This window comes from Oryctolagus cuniculus, chromosome 5 (genome assembly GCF_051225735.1).
Source record: "Oryctolagus cuniculus isolate XC-2025 breed Fujian yellow rabbit chromosome 5, ASM5122573v1, whole genome shotgun sequence".
Taxonomy (NCBI): Eukaryota; Metazoa; Chordata; class Mammalia; order Lagomorpha; family Leporidae; genus Oryctolagus; species Oryctolagus cuniculus.
This window is the reverse complement of record NC_142871.1, coordinates 60,310,299-60,334,948: the sequence shown is the minus strand read 5'-3', so window position 1 is coordinate 60,334,948 and position 24,650 is coordinate 60,310,299. Positions and strand designations below refer to the sequence as shown.

General features: G+C 44.5%; 1 protein-coding gene and 1 pseudogene across 4 annotated transcripts in view; one reads left to right on the top strand and one right to left on the bottom strand.

Annotated features, from left to right (window-relative positions):
- The window catches only part of SLC16A10 (solute carrier family 16 member 10), a 141,404-nt gene that overhangs the window by 47,876 nt on the left and 68,878 nt on the right, over positions 1–24,650 (top strand). The gene's annotated exons all lie outside the window — the stretch shown is intronic.
- LOC103349911 (protein max pseudogene) lies at positions 19,058–20,079 on the bottom strand (annotated as a pseudogene).

The following is a 24,650-nucleotide window of genomic DNA, read 5'->3' as shown; positions in this document are numbered from 1 at the left end:
CTGTTGGTTGGGAAGTTGGGTGTGTGGAGTGGTGTTTGATCAGAGTCCCAAGTGACACAGGCACATGAAGGAGTGGTGTGACAGCCTCTCAGGAGGACGCAGAAGCACAAAAGCCAAGAGGCTGGGTTGCAGCACGTTTTATCATCCATCAAAGTAAAGACAGTGCACACTCTCGAGCTGGAGGGGCCAGGCTGTGCAGGGCTTGTAGGCTGGGGTAAAGAGCTAATGTGTGGGGTTTTGAGCAGGGAGGTCTGTCCTGTTTGGGCCAGGCACTAGTCCAGGTGTGTGAGGGAAACAAAGGCATGGGAGAAACATGAGATTCTGTGTCACACAACTTGTGTGTGGCACACAGCAATTAGAATATCACATCGTGTTCCTGCTAGTATATGTCTGATCTGATAATGGCCAGTATTTGTCAAGTATTCTTGGAACAGGCATCTCTGACATCACGTCATGGTTCTTGTTATCTGTTGATGAATCTGTTTGCCCTAACATTTTGGAGGGGTATGAGGGTGGAGGAGGAGTGCGGGAAAGAGTAAAGAGGCTATTTATGGGGGTAAACGCTGGACATGGTGGTTAAGACACCCGCATCCCACATCAGAGTGTCTGGGTTTGAGTCCTGACTCTGCTCCCAATTCCAGATTCCTGGTAATGCAACCCTGGAAGCAGCTTTTGCAAGCATCTGGGGGATCTTGATTTCTGTCTCTATCAATGCTTTCCAAATAAATAAGATGACTTTTTATAAAAGAAGCTTTTGGTTTTAAAGATTTATTTATTTATTTTGGAAAGTTAGAGTTACAAAAAGAGAAGGAGAGACAGAGAGACAGGGATCTTCTATCCACTGATTCACTCCCCAGATGGCTGCAACGGCTAGGGCTGGGCCAGGCCAAAGCCAGGAACTTCATCTGGGTCTCCCATGTGGGTGCAGGGGCCCAAGCACTCGAACATCCTCTGCTACCTTCCCAGGCTCATTAGCAGAGAATTGGATTGGAAATGGAGCAGCCAGGAATTGAAACAGTGCCCGTATGGGATGCCAGCATCACAGATGGCGGCTTTACCCACTGTACTAGAATGCTGGCCCCAACCATCTAGCTTTTTATTTTTTTTTTAATAAAAGATTTATTTATCTGAGAGGCAGAGTGGTCATACAAACACACACACACACACACACACACACACACACAGAGAGAGAGAGAGAGAGAGAGAGAGAAACAGAGAAAGAGAGAAACACTGACTTTTATCTGCTAATTCATTCTCCAAATGGCCACCACAGCTGAGGCTGGGCCAGGCTAAAGCCTGGGACTCCATCCAGGTCTTCCACATGAATGGCAGGGACCCAAGTACTTGGGCTGTCTTCCCCTGCTTTCCCCTGCTCTAGCAGGAAGCTGAATCAGAAGCAGAGAAACCAGGACTTGAACCAGGGACTCCGATATGGATGCTGGCATCCCAGGCTCCCACTTCATCACAATATGCACCCCACCCCCAATTTGGCTATTATAATTGATCAGTAAACATTATATCAAGATACTTCAGAAAGTTTGTGGAAAGATAAGAGTTCATGCTTTCCAAGAACTTTTTGAAGTACTCTTATGTAATTTATAATCCAAATATTCTTTGAGTGCTAAGAGCCAGTCCTAAGCTGTTTTTACTCCATTACTCTGCTGTCCTTCCTGCTTTACCATTGAGGACAATGTGGCACAGAGAGGCTTATTAATGTACTTGTGCTCCTGGAGCAGGTCAGTGATGCCAGGGCTCAAACCCATGTTTAGCTGTATGCTCTTAGTTGCTTCTTCACTCACAGTCAGAGATTTGTTAGTTACTTATCAGTTGCTTAGTCCTCTGATAGAAGCCAGGGAATAGTGGTGCTCTGCCCTTGGAGGATTCTAGCTGATCAAGTCACACTGGTTGCTTTAAAGAAATTTAGAAGTTACTTTGTATCACTGTGCTATCAGCCTTTCTGTTTTTTTTTTTTTTCTTTTCTTATTTTTGACAGGCAGAGTGGACAGTGAGAGAGAGAGAGAGAGAGAGAGAGAAAGAGAAAGGTCTTCCTTTTACCGTTGGTTCACTCTCCAATGGCCACTGCGGCCGGTGCACCGCACTGATCCAAAGCCAGGAGCCAGGTGCTTCTCCTGGTCTCCCTTGCGGGTGCAGGACCCAAGCACTTGGGCCATCCTCCACTGCACTCCCGGGCCACAGCAGAGAGCTGGATTGGAAGAGGGGCCACCGGCACAGAATCTGGCGCCCCGACTGGGACTAGAACCCCTGCCGGTGCCGCAGGTGGAGGATTAGCCTATTGAGCCGCGGCGCCGGCCTTCAGCCTTTCTGTTCTGTTACCTGGCTACACTTGAAGTGCAAAGCTTTAAGGCAGCTGGCTGTTCATCAAAGAGAACCAATACACCTGGTGAGTTGTCCCTTCAAGGAGGGGCTTCACCAGTGGCAGACTGTGCTTATGACCTCCTTAGTGGTTTTTTATTGCACAAATAAAATAATAATGTAAATTTATAAATAAGGAAAAAATCCTTCTGCCAACATGTTTTCATTTTCTCACATTCAGTTGCTCATTGTGATGATTATGCAGTCCCCACTGTTTTCATTGGACATTATGTGGTGACAGGTTTTTAAGTGGAGAGGTAAGTCTGCAGTAGAACAGAGAAGATTGGCATATGAAACGGTTACGGGACATTAATAATTCACTGGGCTGATGTCTGCCACACAGCCCAGGTCAATTTTGGAGCTGGCCTTGGAAGGAGCAGCTGTGTGTTTGAACCTTGGAAAATCTTCATCTTTCCAGATAATCTGTCAGGCTTCCAAGGAGGCCGCAGTGTTGGGGGCGGGGTGTGGTAATGGAAAAATACTGTGATTTGGAGCCCATGTGACACTAACAAGGCTGAGCTCAGCCTTAGGAAAGGGGAAGCACAGTCCCCACCTGGTGTGGTCCTGTAATTGAGGTCACAAAGCCAGCGAGTGGGCCGGCAGGAGTGTCAATATTTTGTTCTTTTCAGAGGCTTTGTGCTTATTAGTTAATGTTTATAAAACCAGTTTTATCACGGTGGAAGAACAAAGTACTTGACAAATACTATTTCAGTGATAAATCTGTTACTATGTATTTTAATTCAGTGGTTTTTAAGATTCAAATTTGTATAACTGTAGATTAGCCATATGGCATTTTGAAGGCCTCCAAACACACCCTTAGGATGGAATTCCATATTCAGGATTTCCACTGAAAGCCGCCCCCCCCCCCCCCCCCCCCGCCCGCCAAGTCAGGAGATAACTTGAGTGAAAGGCAGCAGGACAAAGTAGAAATGCTGTTGAACCTGCATGGAGAAGGCCAGAGACAATGAATAGAGACAATTGTTTCCTCTTTGCTCCTGCATAAAATAAATAAAATGCATAGGTTGTAGGTTTTTTTTTTTGTTTTTGTCTTGGCTTTAGTACAGTGTATTTGATCTGATTGAAGTCATCTGGAGGCATCAAAACCCTGGGAAAAGAATTTATATAGCTACAATTCCCAAATTGTTTTTTGTATTAAGTTCAAATTATCACACTTACTTAAGGAAGCCTACATTGACATTATGAACTGGAATATTTAATTTTGAGACACAGTTATTACATCAGAATATGTGGTTTGCTTGAAAGTACTTCTTTGTATAATCTAAGCCCCAATCTTCCTTACAGGAACAAAAATGTGAGATGAAAGAATGTTAGTCCTGGGGCGTAAATACTGGCCGGGGGTGGGGGAAGAGGGCCACCGCAGTGGAGTGCTGGGGAGATGCTCTTCCAGTTAAACCCACATGGAAGCCTTCTTCTCTCCTCTGGCTTCTGGAAGACAGTTGAGACAGACTGCAGTGACCCTGCTCCCTGAAATGTTGCCATTTCCTTTTTGGGGGTTCTCCAGCCAAATACTCACTGCTGTCCTGCCAGCACTGGACATGCTGTTAGGGAAGTGAAGGGCTTTCTTGTGGCCTGACAGACCTTGCATCTGCCCTCTGGGAGGCCACGGCTTTCCCTGGCAGGGGAGCTGCTCGCTTTTGTTGCTGCTGCTTACCAGCTACCCCTCTTTCTTTCAGTGTACAATATCCTGCCCCTTACGGCCTTAGACTTGAATTCCATTTAGCTATCATCTCTGCTTCCATCTTCCCATGTCTGCTCTGATTGAGTCTATGATAATTGAGTAGCTTTTTTCCCACTAGGATCTTTTAAAAGACACAGGTGGTAAAGTGATTAAGAAGAATATGATCTCTAGGGGCCCATGTTAGGGCGTAGTGAGTAAAGCCACCGCCTGCGGTGCCAGCATCCCATATGCGCCCCGGTTTGTGTCCCAGCTGCCCTTCTTCCCATTCAGCTTTCTGCTAATGGCCTGGGAAAAGCAGCAGAAGATGGCCCAAGTACTTGGGACCCTGCCATGCATATGGGAGACCTGGGTGAAGTTCCTGGCTCCTAGCTTCGGCCATGCTCAGCCTTAGCTGTTGTGGCCATCTGGGGAGTGAGCCAGTAGATGGAGGATCTCTCTCTCTCTCTCTCTCTCTCTCTCTCTGTGTGTGTGTGTGTGTCCCTCTGTAACTTTCAAATAAATAAGTAATTTTTTAAAAGACTATACTGTAGGCTGGCACCGTGGCTCACTAGGCTAATCCTCCGCCTTGCGGCGCTGGCACACCGGATTCTGTCCCGGTTGTCCCTCTTCCAGGCCAGCTCTCTGCTGTGGCCTGGGAGTGCAGTGGAGGATGGCCCAAGTGCTTGGGCCCTGCACCCCGTGGGAGACCAGGAGAAGCACCTGGCTCCTGCCATCGGATCAGCACAGTGCGCCGGCCGCGGCAGCCATTGGAGGGTGAACCAACGGCAAAAGGAAGACCTTTCTCTCTCTCTCTCTCTCACTATCCACTCTGCCTGTCAAAAAAAAAAAAAAAAAAAAAGACTATACTGTAAACTATGTCTATTTTTGAATCCTGGCTGGGTTGCTTACTACCTGTACAATCTTTTTAAAAATTTTTATTTGAGAGGCAGAGTGAGTGTGTGCATAAGCACTCCCATCTGCTGATCTCTGGTTCACTTCTCAGATGCCTACAATGGCTGAGATTGGGCCAGGCCAAATCCAGGAGCCAGGAACTCAATCCAGATTTCCAACATGAATGGCAGAAACCCAGTACTTGAGCCATCACACTCTACCTCCAAAGGATACACATTAGTTGGAAGCTGGACTCAGGAGCAGAGCTGGTCCTTGAACCCAGATGTGGGATACCCAGCCAGCATCGTAACTGCTTGACCAAATGCCCATTTCCAGCTATGCAGTCTTGGGGCAAGTTAATTACTCTGTCTGTGCCTGGGCTTCCTTAGGTAAAGAAGGGATACTAATAATGCCTTCCTTACAGGATTGTTATGGAGATTAAATTAGTTTATATTTTTAAAATAATGCCTGGCATATGGTACATATTTTATAAGCATAAATTATACTGTACATTTTTAAATTATAAAAATATTATACTAACATTGTAGAAAACAAAGGAATTCAGAAAAGGTATTACTTAGTAAGATTGGCAACTAATAAGTAAATGGGATAATGAGAATGGCAGGAGTGTGTTCCAGGCCAGGAGGTATATGATGATGTTAAGGAACTATGATTAGGATCTGGTCTTTAAGTCTGTAGCCCGGTTGTCTTATTCATCATGATAGTTTGCTTGTTCAGTTCCTGGGTCATTCTTAGATAAATCAATACATTTAATGTACTTGAGGAATCAGTCTTCACAGAGATGGCCCTGATCAGCTTTGCTGCTCACCAGCTCTTGTGGTCTTCTGGAAGACCTTTGTGAACCTCGGCTTTCCTACCAGTGGAATGCAGGTGGTGCTGCCTATCTTGCAGGGCTGCACTTGGCCCTGTGTTTAGACCATTGGGGTGCTCTTTGGATGTTCAGCTGTAACTCTTCTGACAATATTTGAGTCCATGTATATAAGAAGGTCCCTGATTGCCTCAGGAGGCAGGCTCCAAGATAATTACATGGTGTTATGGTTGAGCAATAGTGTGGATATCCCTGAAAATCCCCTATATTGAAAGCATTTCATCTCCAAAGTCTTATGCTAATGGTTAATGGATTCATATTAATGATCACTGGACTACTGTGAAGACTTGATACAATTATGGTTTCTGGAGAGTTGGCCCAGCGAGAGATCTTAAGGTCATTGAGAGCATGTCCTTGGAAGCTGATTTTTGTGAGAAGACTGGTTTTCAAGAATGAGTTTGGGGGGCTGGAGCTGTGGTGTAACAGGTAAAGTTGCCACCTGGGGCACCAGCATCCCATATGGGCACTGATTGAAGTACCTGCTGCTTCACTTCCAATTCAACTCCCTGCTGATGGTGTGGGAAAGCAGTGGAAGATGGTCCAAGTCTTTGGGCCCTTGCACCCATGTGGGAGACCCAGAGGAAGCTCCTGGCTTTAACCTGGCCCAGCTGCCACCATTGTAGCCATTTGGGGAATGAACCAGTGGGTGGAAAATAGCTCTCCCCGCTCCCCGACTCTGTCTTTGAGATAAATAAGTCTTAACAAAAAAATGAGTTTGGCCTTGCTGCTGTTTCTGCTTGCTGACTTGTCATGTGATTACATCTTCATTGCCAGACTAATGCCTGATTGTGGACTGTGAACCCCAGAAAATGTGAGCTGAAATAAGCATCCTTCTTTTATAAGTAGCTTCATTTAGGTATTTTAGTTAAAACAACAAGAAGCTGACTAATAGATGTGGTTTGCCTCAAATTCTCTAAAAGCTGAGTTTGTATGAGGTATGCAAATAAAGTGAGCATGACCTCTTTTCATCCATATGTCGCATCAGGTGTCAGTGGCCGGCCTTCTCAACTGCTTTTTACTCTCCATTCTCCCATGGCCTTTTAACTGTGGAGTATAACCATGTACCAAAAAGTGCAAGACCATGCCTGTATAGTTCGAAGAATAATAACAAACACCTTTCTTAAGAAACAGAATACTACCAACCAAGCCTACTAAGGTATGGTGATGGAGGCTCACATGCCTTTGGTTGAATAAGTTATTAATCAATATTGTTTAAATTAAGCCTTCATAACAGAAATAGAAAATATGTAAAGTTATGGCATTGCATAATTGTAAGTTAGCAAAATATCTACGATGACAGAATTAAATTATTTCATGTTTTTGTGTAATTTTGATATGCCTATGATGTGTAGATAAGGAGTAATTAAAGGATGGTATTGTGATGTAGTGGGTTAAACTGCAGCTTGGGATGCCTGCATGCCATGTCAGGAGTTCTAGTTTGAGTGCCTGCTGCCCCATTTCCAGTCCCCCTTCTGACTAATGTGCCTGAGTATTAGTGGATGATGGTTCAAGTACTTGAGTTCCTGCCACCCATATGGGAGACCTGGATGGAGTTTCTGGCTCCTGGCTTTAACCTGGCCCAGACGTGGCTGTTGGAGAGTGAGGTTCTTTCTATCACTCCACCTTTCAAGTAAATAAAGAAATCTTTAAGAAAAAAATATATTGATAAACCATAAAATTACCTGATTATTTACCTTTATTTTAGCAAAATCACTAATTATGTTGCTACAATCAAGAAATTTTGGTTTTCTAACAATATAATCTAGTTGCAGTAATGATCTAAAATTAAAAAGATAAATGTAATTGTAACTAGCATTAACAAGTGGAATTTGTGATTAAAAATACTACTGGGGTGGGCATTTGGCCAGGCAGTTAAGATACCACTTGGTATGCCAACACCCCCATATCCAGGATACCTGGGTCCAAGTCCTGGCTCTGTTCTCGATTCCATTTCCTGCTCATGCAAACCCTGGGAGGCAGCAGGTGATGATTCAAGTAGTTGGATTCCTGCCACCCATACAGGAGAGCTGGATTGAGCTTCTGGCTACTAGCTTCTAACTGGTCAAGTCTCTATTGTTGCAAGCATTTGGGATATGAACCAGCAGATAAAAGATTTCTTTCTTTCCCCCTCTCTCATAACACGTAAAATACACTAATATTAAAAACTTTAAAACCTATAATACTTTTTATATTAGCACCCTCAAAATGAATTACTTAGGAGTAGTTTTAATGTAATGTGTATCAGATATAAATGAGTGAAACTACAGAAATCTGATGAGTGAAATCAATGAACAGATAAATGAGAGTTCACATACATGGATAGGAAGATTCAATATTGTCAATAAGTCAGTTATTCCTGACTAGATATATAGATATAATCTCAGTCAAAATCCCAGCTAGTTATTTTGTATTAACAAACTGATTCTAAAGTTTGTGAAAGGCAATAATTTAGAATAGCTGACATAATATTAAAAGAGAAAAGATTGGAAGACTGATAGTACCCTACTTTTAAGACTTACAGTGAAGTTGTAGTAATCAAGATGATAGGTATAAAATAGACAAATGGATGGAACAAAACTAAGCACCCACATATATAGTCAGCTGATCATTGGTGAAGGAAAAGAGGTAACACAGTGGAGAAAATACAGGCTTTTTAACAAATGCTGTTGAAATAAATGTACATTTCCATGCATAAGAAGTTAATCTAGGGCCAGCACTGTGGCACAGTGGACTAAGCCTCCGCCTGGAGTGCTGGCATCCCATATGGGTGTTGGTTCTAGTCCCGGCTGCTCCTCTTCTGATCCAGCTCTCTGCTATGGCCTGGGAAGGCAGTGGAAGATGGACCCAAGTGCTTGGACCCCTGCACCCACATGGGAGACCTGGAGGAAGCTCCTGGCTTTGGATTGGCTTGGCTCCAGCTGTTGTGGCCATCTGGGGGAGTGAGCCACCAGATGGAGGACCTTTGTCTGTGTCTCCCTCTCTCTGTAACTCTGCCTCTCAAATAAATAAATAAAATCTTTTAAAAATACCAATTAAAGTTAATCTAGAGAAACCTAAAATTATGATGGTAGACACGTGCTATTATGCATTTGTCCAGAGCATTGTATGTCTACCAGTAACAATGATCCTTAATATATACAATAGACTTTGGGTGATTATGATATGTTAATATGGCTCATCAGTTTTAACAAATGTACTACTGTGGTGGGGAATGTTGATCACGTGGGAGGCCATGCATGTTTCAGAATAGGAAATACAGAAGTCTCTATAATTCTCAGTTTTGCTGTGATAGAAAAACTACTCTAAAAAATGCAGTCCCCCAAAATGTAATTGTATTCAGTGAACAATATTTGAATAATTTTCATCAAATTTTTAAATTAAAGGAAATGTAAAACTAAAATATATACTATATGATTCCATTTATAGAAATGTCTAGAAAATGCAAGCCAATGTATAGTGGTAACTAAGCTATAGATCAACAGTTGCTTGGAGGATAGGCAGGAGTGAGGAATTACTTTCAGCATGAGCAGAATGTTTGTTATCTTGTTTGTGATGATACTTGTGCAGGTCCATACATATATCAGAAGTTCTCATCAAACACAGTAAGTGCCATTTATTACATAGCAATTATATCTGTAAAGCTGTAAAATTGTATTTGAATATTTTTCTTTTAAATGTTAAAAATTATTCCAATAAAAAAAGAAAGCCAAGACTGTTCATTGGGAAAGGATAATGTTTTCAACAAATTGTGCTGCAACGACTGGATAGTCACATGAAAAAGAATACACAGAGAGAGGAGAGGCAGAGAGAGGTCTTCCATCTGATGGTTTACTCCCAAGTTTGCCACAACGGCTAGAGCTGTGCCGATCTGAAGCCAGGAGCCAAGACCTTCCTCCAGGTCTCTCACGCAGATGCAGGGACCCAAGGAGTTGGGCCATCTTCTGCTGCTTTCCTAGGCCATAACAGAGAGCTGGATCAGAAGTGGAGCAGCCAAGTCTCGAACCAGCACCCATATGGGATGCCGGCACTTCAGGCCAGGGTGTTAACCCACTGCGCCACAGTGCCTGCCCCAAAAGATGATTTCAAAATCTGCAAAAGATTTGCATATAATTTTTAAAAAAAGATTTATTTTATTTGAAAGAGTTACACAGAAAGAGAAGGCGAGGCAGAGAGAAAGAGGTCTTCCATCTGCTGGTTCACTCGCCAGTTGACTGCAGTGGCCGAAGCTGTGCCGATCCGAAGCCAGGAGCTTCTTCCAGGTCTCCCGTGAAGGTGCAGGGGCCCAAGGACTTGGGCATCTTCCACTGCTTTACCAGGCCATGGCAGAGAGCAGGATCAGAAGTGGAGCAGCCAGGACTCGAACCGGCGCCCATATGGGATGATGGTTCGGCAGGCGGCGACTTTCCCTGCTACGCCACAGTGCCAGCCCCAGATTTGCAGAGATATTTCTCAGAAGAAGATATATAAAAAGCCAATGGGCATATAAAAAGGTGCCCAACTTCATTGGTCAATAGACAAATAGCAGTAGAAATCATGAAATACTGCTTTGCAGCCACAAGGATGTTGAAAATAAGAAACTATGAACAGGGGCCGGCACTGTGGCGCAGTGGGTTAAAGCCCTGGCTTGAAGCGCCGGCATCCCATATGGGCACTGGTTCGAGACCCGGCTACTCCACTTCCGATCCAGCTCTCTATGGCCTGGGAAGGCAGTAGAAGATGGTCCAAGTCTTTGGGCTCCTGTTGCACCCGCGTGGGAGACCCGGAAGAAGCTCCTGGCTCCTGGTTTCGAATTGGCTCAGCTCCAGCCATTGCGGCCATCTGGGAAGTGAACCATTGGATGGAAGACCTCTCTCTCTCTCTCTGCCTTTCCTTCTCTCTCTGTGTAACTCTTTCAAATAAATAAATAAATCTTTAAAAATATATTATTTAAAAAAAACTATGAACAATAATAAATATTGGCCAAGAAGTAGAATATTGAAATCCTCATACAATGCTAGTGGGAATGTAAAATGGTATAGCTACTTTGGAAAATAGTCTTGTAGTTCCTCAAGCTGTTCTCTTAGCCATTGGTGATGGCTCCAATGTTTGGGTTCCTGATGCCCATGTCATAGACCTGGATTGAGTAACTAACTGGCTACAGCCTGGCACAACCCTGGCAGTTATAGATATCTGTGGAGAGTACCAGTGGATGAGAGCTCTCTGTCTGTGCCTCTCAAATAAAATAATTTTTTAAAGATATGTACACATAAAAACATGTATATGCTTGTTCATAATAGCATTACTCATGATAGCTGAAAAGTAGAAACAACTCACAAGTCCATTAGTGGATGATTGGATAAACGAAAAGTGGTATACCCATAAGTGGAGTATTACCTAGCCGCAAAAAAGAGTAGAGTATATATGCTACAATATGCATGAAAACTCTACTGAGAGAAGTCAGACACAAAGGGTCACATATTGTATGATTCCATTTGTATGTAATGTCCTGAAATAGGCAATTCCATAAAGGTGGGGAGATTGGTGATTGCCAGGGTAAGGAAGGAGGGAGGGAGGGAGGACTGGGAGTGACTGCTAATGGGTACAGAGTTTGTTTTTAAGCTGAGAAAAATTTTCTGGAATTAGATAATGATGTTAGTTGCAGAACATTGTTAATACTGAATTATATACATTAAAAGGTTAAATTTGAGACAGATGGCATTGAAGATGCTAGTTAACATATCCACATCTCACATGGGAGTGCTTGGTTTCAAATCCTGGCTCAGTCTGATAACTCCACCTTCCTGCTGATGCACACCCTGGGAGGCATTGGTGATGGCTCCAATGTTTGGGTTCCTGGTGCCCACATCATAGACCTGGATTGAGTAACTGGCTACAGCCTAGCACAGCCCTGGCAGTTAGACATTTGTGGAGGGTACCAGTGGATGAGAGCTCTCTGTGCCTCTCAAATAAATAAAATAAATAAATCTTTTAAAAATTATTAGAATTACACAGAGAAGGCCGGCGCCGCGGCTCACTAGGCTAATCCTCCGCCTAGCGGCGCCGGCACACCGGGTTCTAGTCCCGGTTGGGGCGCCGGATTCTGTCCCGGTTGCCCCTCTTCCAGGCCAGCCCTCTGCTGTGGCCAGGGAGTGCAGTGGAGGATGGCCCAGGTGCTTGGGCCCTGCACCCCATGGGAGACCAGGAAAAGCACCTGGCTCCTGGCTCCTGCCACCGGATCAGCGCGGTGCGCCGGCCGCAGCGCGCCGGCCGCGGCGGCCATTGGAGGGTGAACCAACGGCAAAGGAAGACCTTTCTCTCTGTCTCTCTCTCTCACTGTCCACTCTGCCTGTCAAAAAAAAAAAAAAAAAAAAGAATTACACAGAGAGAGGAGGAGAGGGAGAGAAGAGGGAGAGGGAGGTCTTCCATCTGCTGTTTCACTCTCCAATTGGCTGCAATGGTTGGAACTGCATTGATCTGAAGCTAGGAGCCAGGAGCGTCTTTTGGGTCTCCCACAGAGGTGCAGGAGCCCAAGGACTTGGGCCATCTTCTACTGTTTCCTAGGCCATAGCAGAGAGCTGGATTGGAAGTGGAACAGCCGAGACTTGAACTGGCTCCCATAAGGGATGCTGGCACTGCAGGCTGTGGCCCCAATAAGATAAAAATTTAAAGGTAAATTTACCTTTAAATTTTTAATGTGAGTGGTATCTCATTAAAAGAGCTATGTGAAGAAAATAATTTTGAGTATAATTCAATAATTTTATTTTAAAAATTTAAGAAAGTTTATTAGTCTTAGAATCCAAACTGTTCTAGCATTCAGTGCATTTTGATTTACAGAGTAAACAATCAGTATCATGTTTCACTCATGTTGGTCCACGGACATATATATCTAAGAGTAATGTGAATTATTTAATGTTTCTGTCCTTGTTGGTTAGTGAATATAACCAGAGTCATGAAATCAAACAGGAAGAAAAGCAAGAAAATGAACAGTCACCAGTTCTTGAAAATGAAACCTCATTATATAAGCGTACGTTGCATTGGTGCTGTCTCAGAGGAAGGATCTGAGAAGTTAATTTGTTCTCTTACCTAAGTGCTTCCACTGCTCATGTCTTCTGCACACACCAAAGTGGCCTCAGTCTCTGAGTTTGGCAGTGGCACAGCCATGACCCTATAGCATACTGATGAAATTCCTTTTTGTTTTGTGGCATAGAGCAACAAATGTGGAGGTGGGCTTCTCTGGGGTCCACATCAAAGTGAATGGTCAGGGTTATGAGTCCCATTGTGTCTTTGTTGAGCATCCGTGTGTTCTTGCATGAGATTTGTGTGAGAGTGTGTATTTGTGATCTGCAGGGCTCCCGAGCTCCTATCAGACCCATTGTTGGGCCCTGGTTGGTCATCTGTATGCCTTTTCACTGCTAGATTTTCAATAGATCCCTGTGACTTACATTTGATTTTAAGATAGAATGCAGAGATAATTGTGAGGCAACTTTCTTTCATGCTATGACAAAAGATCGTGATTTCCAGAATACAGTAGAACAGACTGAAGGATAAATGGCTGGCTGGTCTTGGTATCCTTCCTTTTTTTATTTTTAGATTTATATAAGGTGAACAGATTTCATGTATATAGATTCAAGAGCATCAGGATACTTCCCACCCTACCCTCTCTCCTGCCCATCCTCCCACCCACACTCTTCCTTTCTCTTTTAAAAGCTGTATCTTCACTCATTCATTATCTCAGCTTGCCTTAATGAACCCTTTTATGTAAAAAATGATCGCAGTCCCATATCTACTGTCAGGGAAGAATGTGAGCAAGAGGGTTGCTTGACTTGCAGTCCAGCCTATATATGCAGTTTATGGTTTATCTTGGCAGCTTAAATGTTCTTATCTGTTAATTTCCTGCTATTCAATATCAGGACTACTTGTAGCTAGGAATCCTGATATCAGGGCATCATGTTTATTTGGTACTTAGGACAGGAGGTGTTCTCTGTTTCAGAGGTCAACAGTTTTGAGCAGGAGGCATTTGATTCACCAAGATAGAAATCTTCCTCTTAGGTGGAAACCTGTCTGTGTGCATTACTGCTTCTTTATATTAAGATTTCTTTGGGTATGACAGTTTCTTTTTAAAGATTAAAAAAAAAATAGTGACAGAAAGATCTTCCATCTGCTGGTTCACTCCCCAGTTGGCATAACAGTTGGGACTGGATTAGGCTAAAGCCATCCAGGTCTCTCATGTGTGTGGCAAGGGCCCTAGGACTTGGGCCATCTTCCCAGGCACATTAGCAGAGAGCTGGATCAAAAGCGGAGCAGCTGGAACTCAAACCAGCACCTATATAAGGTGGGCCGGCGCTGCGGATCAATAGGCTAATCCTCCGCCTACGGTGCTGGCACACTGGGTTCTAGTCCTGGTCTGGGCACCAGATTCTGTCCCGGTTGCTCCCCTTCCAGTCCAGCTCTCTGCTGTGGCCCGGGAGTGCAGTGGAGGATGGCCCAAGTGCTTGGGCCTTACACTTCTTGGGAGACCAGGAGAGGCACCTGGCTCCTGGCTTCGGATCAGCGCGGCGCACCAGCTGCAGCGGCCATTGGTGGGTGAACCAATGGCAAAGGAAGACCTTTCTCTCTGTCTCTCTCTCTCACTGTCCACTCTGCCTGTCAAACAAAAAAATTATATAAGGTGAGCAGATTTCATGTATACAGATTCAAGAGCATCAGGGTACTTCCCACCCTACCTTCTCTCCTTCCTTTCCTCATCCTTCCACCCACCCTTCTCCTTCCTTTCTCTGTCTTTTAAGCTATATTTTCACTCATTCATTATCTCAGCTTACCTTAATTAACCCTTTTATGTAAAAAGTGATCCCAGTCCCATATACACTGTCTGGGAAGAATGTGAGAAGGGCTCCAGAGTGTCCCCTGAGGTTACTGTGGCTTTTTAGCAAAGTTGGGCTGCTCCGGGTGGGTGGAGTGTGGTGGTTGAGAACACACTGTACACTGGCTGGGTTTCTTCCCTCCACTCTGTATCTTGCCTCGGGCAAGATGTTTAAGTACTCCATGCCTCAATTTCCTCATTTGTACAAGGATACTAAGAATGCTTTACTCAGGGTTGTTGTGAGGATTGAGAGAGTAATGCATACATGGCACATAGTAAGCACTTCTAATGTTTCTTAGCACAGAATGTCCACAGTCCATGTTGGGGTACAGAGGGCTGGACTTTGTCTTAGGGCTACCCACATTGCTTGTACTCAAGAGAAACCCTGTGGAGGGAGGGAACAGTTCTCTGTTCCCCTTTTAAAGGGAGAGGGGGGACTTGTAGCTGTCTGAAAGAGCCATTTATTCTTTATGACTATAGGCTCTGTGAGGTGTCATGTTCCTTTTGACTTTTTAAAATGACATGTGCTGCTGTTGTGTATTCATATTAAATAGCAAGTGAAAGCTTTATGACTTCAACTTTTAAACCCTCCAAAGTCTCACAAAGGGTTTTCTTGAAACTTTTGTTGGCATGAAATTCATATTCCTTAGTAGAATTGACACTGCTTGACAACGTGACCTGTAAGAATCATGGCCCTTCTCCTCTAGTTTCCTCTCCAGCTGTTACCTTACCGTTTCCCCTTCACATTGCAGTTACTCCCATTGCTGAAGGAGTGATGTCTTTATGGTTTCAAGGATTCTGGCAAGTTAGTATTTCAACTATGATCCGAGCTCAGACAGAACTAATTATCAACGTAAGACTTCTTGTTGTCCACCCTCTCCGGCTCCAATCAGGAGAAGCTATGTTCTGTTTCATTTGTTTAAGCATTTAAACAATTTATTTGACAGGGCAAGTGAGCGTATATGTGTACATTAGCTTCCATCCCATGGTTTACTCCCAAATGCCCACAACGGCTGGGGCTGGGCCAAGCTAAAGCCAGGAGCTGGAACCTAATCGAGTGAAGCTGTACTTTGACCCCACCCTGTTCCCAGCAGGGCCATTCTTAGTTTAGGCTACTTATAGGATACTGTTAGTAAGTCATTTCATCATAATGGCATAGTTTGAGTTTTAAAAATCTTTAAATTTATTTATTTGAGAGGCATAGAGACGTTGAGCGAGGAAGAGATAGAGCTCTTATTCACTGGTTCGTTTTCCTCATGCCCACAACAACTGGAACTGGACTGTGCTGAAGGTAGGAGCCAGGAATACAATACAAGTCTCACATGTGAATGGCAGGACACCAATTGCTTGAGCTATCAATGCTGCTTCCCAGGGTCTGCATTAGCAGAAAGTTGGAATCAGGCATCCCAAGGCAGGATGGAGGTGTCTTAACTGCTAAGCGCCCGCTCCAAGGATCATTTGAGTTTTTATTTTAAAATCCTTTCTTTCTTGCTATTCTGAAAGAAGAAAGGAGGGAGGGAGGGAGAGAGCAAGAAAGAGATTTGTTCCGTCCACTGGTTCACTCCCCAAATACCTGCAATAGCCACTACTGGGCCAGGCTGAAACTAGGAGCCTAGAACTCAATCTGTACCCCCAACTCGAGTGGCAGGGCCTTGACTATTTGAGCCATCACTGCTGCTTCCCAGTGTGTGCATTAGCAGGAAGCTGGAATCAGAAGTGGAATTGGGATTTGAACCTTGGCACTCTGATGTGGAATGTGGGTGTCTCAATTAGCATCTTACCACTGTGCCAAATGCCCACCTCCCATTTGATTTTTAAAAGCAGCATATGCCCTGATTAATTTCTACAAAGTTAATACCAATTTCCCTGTCAAATTTATATGTGCAAATGGTATAAAATAAAATTTTCCACAAGGCTCATAATAAAAAGTAGCATTCTTCCATCTCCTTCCCCTTCATGCTGGCAGCAACCTGCTCCAAAGGCAACTGCTTTCAACCCTTTTAGTAATTTCTTATGGCTGTCTTCCTATTTCCAAAGAATAGGCTATGGCATATTTTGTATTTTCAAACTTAGGTTTATCTGTAGACTTCCTCCTATGGAAGAGGAAGATTTAACTCTTGTATACTACCCACTTTTTTATCTTCTTCCTGTAGGCTATGCTAGTTTGTGGTAATATCAGTTAAAAGGTATATAGCTGATGGCCGGCGCTGTGGCTCACTAGGCTAATCCTCTGCTTTGCGGCGCCGGCACACCGGGTTCTAGTTCCGGTCAGGGTGCTGGATTCTGCACCTGGCTCCTGCCATCAAAAAAAAAAAGAAAAAAAAAAAGGTATATAGCCGAGTAGCTAAGAGTAAGGGCTCTGGGCTCAAATTCTTGTCTCTCACCCAACTATGTTTGTATGATCTGAGCAAGTTTTTGGTGTGTGTGTGTGTGTTTATTTTTTATTTTATTTTGTTTTTTTGGACAGGCAGAGTGGACAGTGAGAGAGAGACAGAGACAGAGACAGAGAGAAAGGTTTTCCTTTGCCGTTGGTTCACCCTCCAATGGCCGCTATGGCCAGCGCGATGCGCCCGACACATCGTGCTGATCCAAAGCCAGGAGCCAGGTGCTTCTGGTCTCCCATGTGGGTGCAGGGCCCAAGCACTTGGGCCATCCTCCACTGCACTCCCTGGCCATAGCAGAGAGCTGTCCTGGAAGAGGGGCAACTGGGACAGAATCCAGCACCCCGACCAGGACTAGAACCCGGAGTGCTGGCGCTGCAGGCGGAGGATTAGCCTAGTGAGCCACAGTGCCTGCTCTGAGCAAGTTTTAAAATCTCAGTGCGAGGGTTGGCACCATGGTATAGTATGCTAAGTGTCCTCTTAAGGGCTGGATCTCACATGAACGCCGATTTGTGTCCTGGTTGCTCCTCTATGATCCAGCTCTTTGCCTATGGCCTGGGAAAGCAACAGAAGATGGCCCAGGGGACCTGGAAGAAGCTCCTAGCTCCTGGTTTCAGATAAGCCCAGCTCTGGCCATTGAGGCCTTTTTGGGTGAACCAGTGGATGGAAGACTTTTCTTTGTCTCTTCCTCTCAGTGCCTCAGTTTCCTCAACTGAGTGAGTATCACATAGAATTGCTATGGCTATTAAATATCAGTGCTGTGCTTTGAATGTGTCCCCCAAATTCATGTGCTGGAAACTTGATCCCCAAGGGAAAAGTTTTGAGAGGTGGGATCTTTAAGAGTGATGAGGTTCATGCGAATGGATTGGGGCTGTTATCAAGGGAGTGGGTTCCTTATTTAAAAAAATGAGATAATCCCCCTTCTCTCTTCTCTTTCTCCCTTCACCATGTGATGACTAATGTCATGTGAGGATGCAGCAGACAGGCCCTTATTAGAGGCCAGCACCTTAATCTTAGACTTGCCAGTCTCCAGAACTGTGGAAAATAGTTCATATATTATTAATCACCCAATTTCTCGTATTCTGTTGTAGAAGCATGCAATGGACTAACACCTTAATATATACAAAGGAGTGTCTAGCATGCAGTATGTTTTCTTTTTTTAGAATAAAGTAAGTTTTCTCTCTCTGCCTTTGCCTTTCAAATAAAATAAATCTTTTAAAAAGAAGAAGAAGAAAGTTTGTATTTATAGTCTTTTAGTGAAAGGGGAAAGCCTTAACTTGTAAGACAACTGTGGGGCAGTATGTACAACATACTTTGTATTTCCATGGAATGGAATCAAACATGGACTGAGATTACAGAGTATACACTAGAAATCAGCAAATGCCAGGAATAGAGTAGAAACAAGACAAAGAAATATGACCTAAACACACAAAACCCTTCACTGGGCTCTGCTGACTGCAGCCAGAACCAGGGCTGGATCACACAGTAGAGATAGGTTCCAGGACAGGAGGAAAGGGAGGAGGCCCAGAGTTGGGGCAGGGTCCCCACTACAGTGCAGGTTTAGTACCAGGTAAATTGCTCCTGGCATTTAAATGCAAAATCAATTGGCTATATATCTTAGAAATACACAGGGAAAGAAAGGAAGATTTGATCATTACTTTATGAGTCTGTCGCTTTGCAATAATGACATCAGAAATAGGGCAGTTCACTCAGATTCAAATATCAGTAGCAGGAAATAAATATCAAGACATTATCACTGGCCCTCAGTACAAAACCTCTACCCTACCCGACCCTCCCTGTCCCGTCACCCAAATAACCACCCCTACCACTCGCTGGTGATGCATTCACTGCTGCTGGCTCCCATACATACCACAAGAGTGTCATGCTGCCCTGCACTGCAGGCTGGAACAGCTGACTGAGAGGGGAGATTGAAACACGCCCAAAGACTGCTCTGCAAATCTATCCCCTCTTTTGTATGCCACAGACTTCTTCAAGGATCAGGTCTCTCTATAGGAGTGATAAATAACTTTAGAAAAAAAAAATCCTTAAAAAGGAGGGGAGTAATTGGGATTATTCCAAGTTGCTCATCTTCTCAATGTAGAGCAGTTCACAGATTTACAAAACCTGTGCGGGAGACCTGGAGGAGAGGCCAGGCAGGTGGGACACTATGTGTCCTCCACAGAAAATGCTGCCAAGTTGGGCTGCTTTGGTTTAAAATCTCCTGATGGGGATAGGGAATCCCTGAAAGGAATACGGTTCTTAAAAAGTAGTGGAAATGGGGAAGGAGGATGAGAACTGTTGTTCAAGAGCTTCTCTGTAAAAATAAAAATTAAGAAAAAACAAACAGAAAAATCATCTCTTAAATGGTTCTGAGGGTTCTACTGACAAACGGGAGGAGGCTAAGATGAGGAGGAGATGGACAGTTCATATTGCTGGCCCCTCTGGTGCAGCTTAGCTGGCCTCCACCGGGAGCTTCTTCCAGCTTTGGAGTTCTTCAGGCTCCGACTCTGCCCAGCGATAGCTGAGATGGTGCTGCCCTTGGTGCTGGTGCAGAGGCTGTTGTCTGAGGAGGGTAGCTGGTGTGCAGTTGGGCACCCGGCCTCACCTTCTCCCTGCTGCAGAAGAACATTCTGTTGTCTGAGGTCATCAGTGTCTCACTGGTATGTGTGGTTTTTCCTTTGCATATACTGGATACACTCTGATTTTGTCTAGGATGTGGGCCTGAGATGCATTCTTTCCTTGGAGGGGTGGGCCCAAGTGCCTCAAACTGTGAAAGCTGTCTTTGGTGTGGTCCCTGCACTTTGGTTCCAGTGCATCATGATGAGCCCGACTGTCAGCTGCTCTTCATTGCTCTCCACCTCAATCTCATCATCACTCACCGCCTACAGCTCAGGGTCACTGCAACAGGACCGGAAGAGGGAGGTCACCAGCCACAACAAGCCAAGGGGCCTCCCCCACCACACTGTTTTTCTCTCTCTCTCATACACACAACAATATGTTTTCAATAAATTCCAGCTGTTACCGTCATTGTCATCATCTGTGGCCATCTTAAACCTACTCTGCATTTAAAGAATGGAGGCTGGTGTGGCAGTTGCAACTGGCTCTGCCCCATAAACTTATATCACGGATAATCAGAAGGTTGGGAGCTCCTGAGGACAGGCCAGCACTAAATGCAAGTGAGGCCCTGAAGGAGCGGGCCGAACAGCTCAGTTCCTGGCATTTGGCACCAGTCAGATAGTCCTCTTCTCCAGAGGTCGTTGGGCGCTGAGTGGGTGGAGACAGTCCCGGGCTGACTCTACGGGGAAGTCCCTGGGTAGATGGAAGGTCAAGGACTGTGGGAGGTCCCCTGAGGCGTGTCTGCTCACACATTAATGGGACAGTTGTTTTGTGATTTCAGGGGGTGCATGTTTGTGTTCTCTACAACATAGGTGCTCACTCATTGTGTTACTTTTTGAAATTGGTAATATCCAAATTTGTAAATGTGAGTGATGCTCTCAGGAAAATTTTAAGCATGTTAAAACTTTTTTGCCATTTTTAAACAAATTCCATCCATTGGGTGATCTCTTGGTAGCCTCCAAACCAGCAATAATTTAGGTAGTTTAGGGCTCACTTGTCTTCCCAACCAATACTTGTTCAAAATACAAAAATCCAGGAAGTTCCACATGATGTGAGAAACTTTTAAAGGATAATTGAATATAAAGTAACTTTTGCTTCTCTGAGAAATTTTGGGAAAATAAATTTGCCTTATATTCATATTGAGTAAGTTGCTTTCATTTAAAACTTTAAAAAAAATTTACTTATTTATTTTTTTACAGGCAGAGTTAGACCATGAGAGAGAGACAGAGAGAAAGGTCTTCCTTTTTCCATTGGTTCACCCCCCAAGTGGCCGCTACTACTGGTGCGTTGCAGCCGGCACGCTGTGCCGATCTGAAGCCAGGAGCCAGGTGCTTCCTCCTGGTCTCCCATGCGGGTGCAGGGCCCAAGGACCGGGGCCATCCTCCACTGCCCTCCTGGGCCACAGCAGAGAGCTTGACTGTAAGAAGAGCAACCAGGACAGAATCCGGCTCCCCAACCGGGACTAGAACCTGGTGTGCCGGTGCCGCAGGCGGAGGATTAGCCTAGGGAGCTGCAGCGCCAGCCAAAAAATTTCTTTCTTTCCATTTTACTTGAAAGGTGGAGAGAGAGATCTTTTATCTGTTGTTTCACTTCCCAAATGCCTGTAACAGCCAGAATTGGGCCAGGCTGAAGCCAGGAGCTTGGAACTCAATCTGGGTCTCCAACCTGGGTGGCAAGGACCTAATCACTTGAGCCATTACCTGCTGCCTTCCAGAGTGTACATAAGTAGGAAGCTGGATTGGAAGTAGAACGAGGACTTGAACTCAGGTACACCAATAAGGGACAAGGCTGTCCCCAAGCAAGATCTAATCTGCACCAAATGTATGCCGCACTTTGATTTTTCAAAAAAAAAAAAAAAATTTAAAGATTTATTTATTTAAATGGCAGAGTGTTTGAGAGAGAAGAGAGAATCTTCCATCCACTGGTTCACTCACCAATGGCCACAACAGCTAGGTCTGAGCCAGGCCAAAGCCAGAAGCCAGGAACTCCCTCTGGGTCTCCTGTGTGGGTGGCAGGGACCCAAATACTTGGACCATTTTCTATCACTTCCCCAGGCACATTAGCAGGGAACTGGATCAGAAGTGGAGCAGTTGGAATTTTAACCAGTGCCATGATAGGGGATGCTCGTGTTGCAAGTGGCTGTTTAACCTGCTGTGCCATGCTAGCCCCTCACTTTTACTTGTAAACAAACTTGTCATCTTTCTCTTTCTCCTCCCCCCAAAGCCTGTTGATTTTCTTTATTAAGACTTTACCTTGGCCCTCCTCTCACTTTGTCACCTAGCCAGCTCTCTTAAGGGTTGGCCTATCACTCCTGCCATCTTTTTACATCTGGTGAGTTTAAGTGTGTTGATTCCAGAACTTGAATCTCTCAGGCCCTTGCCTACCTTGCTACTATGTCTGAGTGCAGACCATTGTCATTTGTTACCTGCAGCGGTCTTCTGGTGTGCTCTACCAATAGTGTACCATCCAGATGGTTGCTACAGTGAAGTATCCAATGTCATTTAATCATCTAACTCCCAGGTTAAGACTTAATGAGGACTCTTAAAGATCTAATGATTCTGGATGCCTCTTTAAGGAGCCACTTGCAGATATGACTTTTATGCTCCTGTTCCTTTACACGATGAGTTTCTGCCTCTTTCCCCCAGCCCTTGCCTGATTAAAGCCTATTCAACCTTCAAGACAGGTTAGGTGTTAGCTTGAGAAAAGAGTGGCTTGTCGCTCCCCCTCTTCATGGAGGAACGACACTAAACCCTGCCTAGGCTTCATATCCGAGTCACGGCACCATTGTGTCGCTCCCCGTCTTCGTGGAGGAACGACACAGGACCCTGCGCTGCTCTTTCGTCTGCTCGGCCCTCCCCGGGTTTGCTGCTGGTTCTTCCCGGGTTGGCTACCGACCCTTCCACCTCCGTGGAAGGGCGGTTCCCCCTAGCCACTTTCCCCACTTCCGCGGGGGAGCGGCATACCGCTGGCCGGCTCTCTCAGGGGCTGCACAGGTGTTACTCAGATAGATGTTCCCCTTAGATGTTCCTGGTGCATGTTGTCTCTCTCCTCCTTTATAGTCCTCTTCCGCCAATCCCAACTCGGCTGCCCACACGCCGAGTACGCTGCTCTCCTCCAATCAGGAGCAGGTCCTACAGTTTATTGGTTGAACTGGAGGCAGCTGTGTAGAAGCTGCTTCTCCCTTCTCAGCACCATATTGTGGGAAAGCAGATGCATAGAATAAGTCTTAATTCCAGTAACTTAGTCTAGTCCGGGTTGCTCCCCACAGTGGCTCACTGCCCCTTCCCTGGCAGACTTAGGCCTCTAATATGCAGTGTATACCATAATCAGTCATCATACTGTTTGTGGCTCTGTCCTTGTCTGTTTTGAATAAGAGCTTCTTGAGATTAAGGACCCAGCATCCCCAGAGCCCAGCAGAGTCTATGACTCAATAAATGTTCTTTGGGTAAATGAAGATACGTATGAAGGAAAGAGATTTATTCTGGTCCTCAGTTTTGGAGGTTCACAATCCAGATGAAGCCCGCCCCATTTGTTCAGCCTCCAGTTATGGCATGGTTGCTGGCAGAGCATCATATGGCCAGCAGAAGTGCTTGTGTCTATGTCTCTCCTTATAAAGCTCCCTTGATTCGATAATGGGCGCTCTATGCTACAACCTAATCCAATCTAATCACTTCCCAAAGGTTCTCCCTTTGAACTCCTTAATTAGATCCAGTTTCTACCCTCTTGGTGCCATTAACATAAGACTTTGGGGACACAGGCCTTTGGAGAACATTTGGCATGCAATCTAATACCTAAATTTTGGCAGGAAGGGAATGTCTTACTATGGACAGAGGAGGTAGATTTGTTTCCATTCCTCTTTGAGAAAGGTAAAGAGGTTAGGTATTTCATATCCAACAGTAGCTTCCCTTCAAAGATCGAGTGTCTCCATTCATTTGAGACTTTCTGTATATCTACTATGATAAGAAGAAAAGAAGAGGGAGACCCATATATAAGACATGATGGTGACATTTGAGAGACTTGGATTTAGAGAGATCTTTGTGTGTGTAAAAAAGATGCACAGATCAGGAACTTTGGATCAGTGACAGTGAGTGGCACTGATTGTCAATGCCTCCAAAGAAAGGCATTTTAAGTAGCCTTGTTGGGTCCTTAATTCTGTTGAAAAAAATCACTAAATTGTTCTCTCATCTTTAAAAGGTTCCTCAGATCAGGTGCACTGACGAGAGGTTAAAAGGTTGTTTGAAAGGAGTGATAGAATGGATAGCAGGGTTTTGGGCCAGTCTGGGGTGTAAATCTAGATGCTTCTACTGAAATGGCTAAAGTAGGGAAATCATTTAAACTCTGAGCTTTGGTTACTTCAACTGGGGTTGCTTCAAATATTGAATGAAACAGTATACACAACTGGCTTCAAAAAGTTTGTGGAAAAGTAGAATTAAAGGATAAGTTTATCTTGGTGGAAAACTTTTGAAATCCATGCATAATTTTTTCATAATACTCATTTTTCATGGTTTTTTTTTAGAGATTTGATATTTATTTATTTATTTTGAGAGGGAGAGGGGGAGAGAGAGAGAGAAAATTTTCCACTGTCTTCCCAGGCACATTATCAGCAGAGAGCTGGATCAGAAGTGGAACAGCCAGAACTAGAACCAGTGCTCTGGCATGGGGTGCCAGCATTTTTGGTAGCTTTACCTGCTGAGCCACAACCCTGGAACTTTCATGAACTTTTTGAAGAGACCCTTGTATATGTGAGTTTTAATTTTTTTTTGATCCAGGATAATTTCATTTTCCACAGACTTTCTGAAGTACTCTTATATAATGTGCCCTACGTATCATCTGCCACATGGCAGATAATCAGTAGTTTTCCTTTCTCCTTATAAATAGCTTGTTGAGTGCTTTTTTTTTTTTTTTTGGTATGTGTTCCTGTTGTTATTGGTAATGATTTTTAATTCTTGATCTAGCTTCCGCCACATGGTTCCCACATGGGTG